Here is a 7,500-nt window from a genome sequence, read left to right on the forward strand (position 1 = left end):
GCGAAGGGTTTGTCCTCAGCTGGTTGATTGTCGAATAGTCGGGGCTGCCGGGCCGGTTACCGATTTGCCCGGCCGGCTTGGTTAACCATTTGCCCGGGCCGGGTTGGTTAACGAATTGTCAGGGTTGGGCTTGGTTAACCATTTGCCCGAGCCGGGTTGGTTAATGAATTGCCATGGCCGGGTTGGTTAACGCAGTTTCAGGGTTGGGCTTGATTAACGATTTGCCCGAGCAGGGTTGGCTAACGCATTGTCAGGAGCGTGCGCGGTTGGTTCACGAAACTGCCTGTTCCGGGTTTCTAGAGCGTTGTCAGGCCCGGCCGGCCGGGTTAGCGGGTTGCCAGACCCAACTTGACGAAATTCAGTGCGGCGCGGGTAAACGGCGGGAGTAACTATGACTCTCTTAAGGTAAGGAGGGGGGCCCATGGGCCAGCAAGGAGTTTCTGATGAACATCGGCCGGGACATTTTGACGGCGGGGCAAGACGTAGTTGTTTTTGAGGGCGAAGGGTTTGTCCTCAGCTGGTTGATTGTCGAATTGTCGGGACTGCCGGGCCGGTTACCGATTGGCCCGGCCGGCTTGGTTAACCATTTGCCCGGGCCGGGTTGGTTAACGAATTGTCAGGGTTGGGCTTGGTTAACCATTTGCCCGAGCCGGGTTGGTTAATGAATTGCCATGGCCGGGTTGGTTAACGCAGTTTCAGGGTTGGGCTTGATTAACGATTTGCCCGAGCAGGGTTGGCTAACGCATTGTCAGGAGCGTGCGCGGTTGGTTCACGAAACTGCCTGTTCCGGGTTTCTAGAGCGTTGTCAGGCCCGGCCGGCCGGGTTAGCGGCTTGCCAGACCCAACTTGACGAAATTCAGTGCGGCGCGGGTAAACGGCGGGAGTAACTATGACTCTCTTAAGGTATATAAGGAGGGGGGCCCATGGGCCAGCAAGGAGTTTCTGATGAACATCGGCCGGGACATTTTGACGGCGGGACAAGAACTAGTTGTTATTGAGGGCGAAGGGTTTGTCCTCAGCGGGTTGATTGTCGAATTGTCGGGACTGCCGGGCCGGTTAACGATTTGCCCGGCCGGCTTGGTTAACCATTTGCCCGAGCCGGGTTGGTTAATGAATTGCCATGGCCGGGTTGGTTAACGCAGTTTCAGGGTTGGGCTTGATTAACGATTTGCCCGAGCAGGGTTGGCTAACGCATTGTCAGGAGCGTGCGCGGTTGGTTCACGAAACTGCCTGTTCCGGGTTTCTAGAGCGTTGTCAGGCCCGGCCGGCCGGGTTAGCGGCTTGCCAGACCCAACTTGACGAAATTCAGTGCGGCGCGGGTAAACGGCGGGAGTAACTATGACTCTCTTAAGGTATGGAGGGGGGCCCATGGGCCAGCAAGCAGTTTCTGATGAACATCGGCCGGGACATTTTGACGGCGGTGCAAGACGTAGTTGTTATTGAGGGTGAAGGGTTTGTCCTCAGCTGGTTGATTGTCGAATAGTCGGGGCTGCCGGGCCGGTTACCGATTTGCCCGGCCGGCTTGGTTAACCATTTGCCCGGGCCGGGTTGGTTAACGAATTGTCAGGGTTGGGCTTGGTTAACCATTTGCCCGGGCCGGGTTGGTTAGCGAATTGCCATGGCCGGGTTGGTTAACGCAGTTTCAGGGTTGGGCTTGATTAACGATTTGCCCGAGCAGGGTTGGCTAACGCATTGTCAGGAGCGTGCGCGGTTGGTTCACGAAACTGCCTGTTCCGGGTTTCTAGAGCGTTGTCAGGCCCGGCCGGCCGGGTTAGCGGCTTGCCAGACCCAACTTGACGAAATTCAGTGCGGCGCGGGTAAACGTCGGGAGTAACTATGACTCTCTTAATATAAGGAGGGGGGCCCATGGGCCAGCAAGGAGTTTCTGATGAACATCGGCCGGGACATTTTGACGGCGGGGCAAGAACTAGTTGTTATTGAGGGCGAAGGGTTTGTCCTCAGCGGGTTGATTGTCGAATTGTCGGGGCTGCCGGGCCGGTTACCGATTTGCCCGGCCGGCTTGGTTAACCATTTCCCCGGGCCGGGTTGGTTAACGAATTGTCAGGGTTGGGCTTGGTTAACCATTTGCCCGGGCCGGGTTGGTTAGCGAATTGCCATGGCCGGGTTGGTTAACGCAGTTTCAGGGTTGGGCTTGATTAACGATTTGCCCGAGCAGGGTTGGCTAACGCATTGTCAGGAGCGTGCGCGGTTGGTTCACGAAACTGCCTGTTCCGGGTTTCTAGAGCGTTGTCAGGCCCGGCCGGCCGGGTTAGCGGCTTGCCAGACCCAACTTGACGAAATTCAGTGCGGCGCGGGTAAACGGCGGGAGTAACTATGACTCTCTTAAGGTTAAGGAGGGGGGCCCATGGGCCAGCAAGGAGTTTCTGATGAACATCGGCCGGGACATTTTGACGGCGGGGCAAGAACTAGTTGTTATTGAGGGCGAAGGGTTTGTCCTCAGCTGGTTGATTGTCGAATTGTCGGGACTGCCGGGCCGGTTACCGATTTGCCCGGCCGGCTTGGTTAACCATTTGCCCGAGCCGGGTTGGTTAATGAATTGCCATGGCCGGGTTGGTTAACGCAGTTTCAGGGTTGGGCTTGATTAACGATTTGCCCGAGCAGGGTTGGCTAACGCATTGTCAGGAGCGTGCGCGGTTGGTTCACGAAACTGCCTGTTCCGGGTTTCTAGAGCGTTGTCAGGCCATGGCCGGCCGGGTTAGCGGCTTGCCAGACCCAACTTGACGAAATTCAGTGCGGCGCGGGTAAACGGCGGGAGTAACTATGACTCTCTTAAGGTTAAGGAGGGGGGCCCATGGGCCAGCAAGGAGTTTCTGATGAACATCGGCCGGGACATTTTGACGGCGGGGCAAGACGTAGTTGTTATTGAGGGTGAAGGGTTTGTCCTCAGCTGGTTGATTGTCGAATAGTCGGGGCTGCCGGGCCGGTTACCGATTTGCCCGGCCGGCTTGGTTAACCATTTGCCCGGGCCGGGTTGGTTAACGAATTGTCAGGTCTGGGCTTGGTGCGTGCGGGAAGACGGGTGCTGCTGTGGCCTCGGTTACCGAGTTGCCCCGACTGGACTTGGTGCGTGCGGGAAGACGGGTGCAAGTGTGGCCTCGGTTACCGAGTTGCCCCGACTGGACTTGGTGCGTGCGGGAAGACGGGTGCTGCTATGGCCTCGGTTAACGAGTTGCCCCGGCTGGACTTGGTGCGGGAAGAGAGAGGTGGAATTGTGGCCCGGGTTAACGAGTTGCCCGGGCTCTCCGCCGGCTGCGGGCAGTTTTGGTTAACGAGTTGCCCAGCCAACTTTTTGGCGCGGTTAGGGGCATAATTAGTGTTGTCCCCCTTGGCGGTAAAGTTAGGCGCCTCTTCGTTAACCGGCGCCGCTGCGTTAGCCGGAGCTCGCCTCGGTCGGTCGGTGGGCGGCCCTCCGGCGGGATTGCTCCCACCGTGGATGGATGGCGCGCCTCGACCGGCCAGAGGCCGTGGAACCCGCCCGCCCGAAAGTCCCAAGTTGTGACTCGAGACATCGGGTAGGCGCGGGGAGCTCCGGTGGTCCGGCCGAAAATGCCGCCGCCCGGCCGGCACAGCCCTCCGAATCGGTCCCCAGGCGGACTTCCGCCAGTGGGAATTGGTCCGAAAATTCGTACGGGCAAAGTTGAGATTCGGCCGTAAATGCCGCCACGCGGCCCGGGTTAACGATGTGGGGAGGCCCGTGCCGCCTGTCGACCACTCCTCGGTGATCGTGAAAACCGCCTCCCCATATATCTGCAGGAACCCCGCCAATGCCCCCGTACAGAAATCGCATGTGTCAAAGGGGCGGCCGAACTTGACCCCGGCGGCCGGGGCTCTGGAACTCCCGGCCGGCAGTGGCCGGCAAATCCGACCCGCATCCGGACTTCCGAGCCAGACTTGGTTAACGAATTGCACCTGGGTAACCAAAACTCCCTGGACCACCCGATCTCCGGACACATGGTTCAAGCTCACACACCCACACACCCACCCACCCACCCACCGCGCGGGCCCCGTGCGCCGTAGCATTGGAAGAGGTGGGCTGCGCCAGCTGTTTTTTTTTTATCGAATTGTCAGGGTCCGGTCGGGTTAAGGATTTGACTGGCCAGCTTGACGAAATTCAGTGAAGCGCGGGTATTCGGCGGGAGTAACTATGACTTAAGGCGGGGGGCCCATGGGCCAGCAAGGAGTTTCTGGTGAACATCGGCCGGGACATTTTGACGGCGGGGCAAGACGTCGTTGTTATTGAGGGTGAAGGGTTTGTCCTCAGCTGGTTGATTGTCGAATAGTCGGGGCTGCCGGGCCGGTTACCGATTTGCCCGGCCGGCTTGGTTAACCATTTGCCCGGGCCGGGTTGGTTAACGAATTGTCAGGGTTGGGCTTGGTTAACCATTTGCCCGGGCCGGGTTGGTTAGCGAATTGCCATGGTTGGGTTGGTTAACGAATTGTCGGGTTTGGGCTTGGTTAACGACTTGACCGTGCAGGGTTGGTTAACGCCTTGTCAGGAGCGTGCGCGGTTGGTTCACGAAACTGCCTGTTCCGGGTTTCTAGAGCATTGTCAGGCCCGGCCGGCCGGGTTAGCGGCTTGCCAGACCCAACTTGACGAAATTCAGTGCAGCGCGGGTCATCGGCGGGAGTAACTATGACTCTCTTAAGGTTAAGGAGGGGGGCCCATGGGCCAGCAAGGAGTTTCTGATGAACATCGGCCGGGACATTTTGACGGCGGGGCAAGACGTAGCTGTTATTGAGGGTGAAGGGTTTGTCCTCAGCTGGTTGATTGTCGAATAGTCGGGACTGCCGGGCCGGTTACCGATTTGCCCGGCCGGCTTGGTTAACCATTTGCCCGAGCCGGGTTGGTTACCGAATTGTCAGGGTTGGGTTTGGTTAACCATTTGCCCGAGCCGGGTTGGTTAATGAATTGCCATGGCCGGGTTGGTTAACGCAGTTTCAGGGTTGGGCTTGATTAACGATTTGCCCGAGCAGGGTTGGCTAACGCACTGTCAGGAGCGTGCGCGGTTGGTTCACGAAACTGCCTGTTCCGGGTTTCTAGAGCGTTGTCAGGCCCGGCCGGCCGGGTTAGCGGGTTGCCAGACCCAACTTGACGTAATTCAGTGCGGCGCGGGTAAACGGCGGGAGTAACTATGACTCTCTTAAGGTAAGGAGGGGGGCCCATGGGCCAGCAAGGAGTTTCTGATGAACATCGGCCGGGATATTTTGACGGCGGGGCAAGAACTAGTTGTTATTGAGGGCGAAGGGTTTGTCCTCAGCGGGTTGATTGTCGAATTGTCGGGACTGCCGGGCCGGTTACCGATTTGCCCGGCCGGCTTGGTTAACCATTTGCCCGAGCCGGGTTGGTTGACGAATTGCCATGGCCGGGTAGGTTAACGAATTGCCAGAGCCAGCTTGGTTAACGAATTGTCCGGCCGGGTTGGTTAACGAATTGTCCCGGCCAGGTTGGTTAACGAATTGCCAGAGCCAGCTTGGTTAACGAATTGTCCGGCCGGGTTGGTGCACTCATTGCCAGGACAAGGTTGGTTAACGAATTGCCCGGTTCCGAATGGTTAACGAATTGCCCGGTCCCGGTCGGTTCACGAATTGCCCGCCCGCTGATTGTTAACTTTTCGCACCGGCGGGGGATGGCTTGGGTAACGAGCCTCCAAGATCTGTCGGTTAACCATTTGCCCGGTGGCAATTCGTTAACCAAGTCCGCTCCGGAAGTCTGGATGGGGGTCGGATTTGCCGGCCGAGGCCGACCCGGAGTTCCAGAGGCTCGGCCGCCGGGGTCAGATTCGGCCGCCCCTTTGACACATGCAATTTCTGTACGGGGGCATTGGCGGGGTTCCTGCAGATATATAGGGAGGCCGTTTTCACGAGTTGTTGAAGTATTCGGTAGATGGCACCGGCCTCCCCAATTGGTTAACCCGGGCCACGCGGCAGCTTTTCCGCACGATTCCGAAGATTGCCGGTATGGATTTTCGGACAAATACCCAATTGCGGAAGTCTGTCAGCGGGACCTATTCGCAGGCCCATGCCGGCCGAGGGGCGGCATTTTCCGTATGACTACCGGTGCTCCGGCCGCCGAATGGAAACCTTGCCCGAATGAATTTCTGACAAAGTCCCGAGGCGGGAGCCAGTAAGGGGACGTATTCGGCGGGCCGTGCCGGCCGAGCGGCGGCATTTTCGGAGGGACAACCGCAGGTCCCGCCGTCGATCCGAGACCTTGGCTGAAGAGTCGAAAGTAATCTAAGTCCCGACTCGGAAGTCAGAATGAAGGCGACTTCGGGGCCCTCCTGCCGACCGAGGCGGCCGATCGACGGCGGCACTACCGGAGGGCCGCCCGCCGAGCCAGCCGCGTGCCCTCGGCGCCACGCCGGTTAACCAATTGCCGTCGGAAGCCTGTGAAGGTCGGATCTGCCCCGTCGGGCGGGCCCGAGGTCCCCCGCGACCGGCATGAGCTCCGGGCGTCGTGCCGCCGGTTTGACACATGTCATTGTTGCACGGTCTGTCGCGGCTCTGGTTAACGAGTTAGGCCCGGAAGTCACTATGGGGGTCGGATTTGCCCCGCCTGGCGGGGCCAGAGTGCGACCTTCCCGGCAGGACTTCCGGGAGGCATCCCGCCGACTTGACACATGCAATTTCTGTACGGGGGGATTGGCGGGGTTCCCGGAGATTTACGGGAACACGTTTTCCAGACACACTTAGCAGGGTGACTAGTGGTACGGTTGACACAGTGCAGAGTTCTAAGTGAGCCTTACTCAATTGTGACTCAGTAAGCGGGAGGCCGGGCGAGCTCCGACTTACAATGATAAAAGCTTTTTTTCGCTATTTCCGAAAAAAATGACAAAGTCCAAGAACGCAGCGGGGGCTGCGGACAGACAGAGTCTGAGCGCGGACCGCGGGCGGCGGCCGGCAGACCGACGGTGGCAAAAGCTTTATATCGATCCGAAAAGCAAAGAGGCATTGTGTGTACCAAGACGGAGAAGGGACAAGCCTGCCGCTGGTGCCCTCGCGAGTGTCGTCTGCGTTAGACCTCTGTTCCCCGATCGATCCGGCTTGGTCGGTCCTACCTTTGGGAGAGGCCGAGTGGAAGCGACGGTCTCGACACGTGCGCCGAACTTCCGTGCTCGGCTCGTTACCATCTCCGGAGGTGGGCAGGTGGGTCTGCCGCGGGGCGGCCCGATTGCCGACCGAGGGCTTCATGCTTTGGGCGGAATTGACGTTGGGCATTCGCACGTTTGCACCACGATCGATTGACGGAGTCTCCCGCCGGCGGACGGGACTGCTGTGCGCATAGATGACGGGGGCCGGTCGAACGACCGTCGACCATCCCGAGAAGGCAGCTACACCCACGCGCATATACCTAGGCGGTGAAGGTGCGGACCTCACCGGCGCGATCGACGGGGTGGGATGGCGAGGCGTTCACCGGCGCGGCGTTAGGCCCTGGGCCGACGGAGGCGAGCGGCGACCGTCGACCGTCCTGAGAGCCAG

Source organism: Mobula birostris, unplaced genomic scaffold (assembly GCF_030028105.1).
Source record: "Mobula birostris isolate sMobBir1 unplaced genomic scaffold, sMobBir1.hap1 scaffold_1335, whole genome shotgun sequence".
NCBI lineage: Eukaryota > Metazoa > Chordata > Chondrichthyes > Myliobatiformes > Myliobatidae > Mobula > Mobula birostris.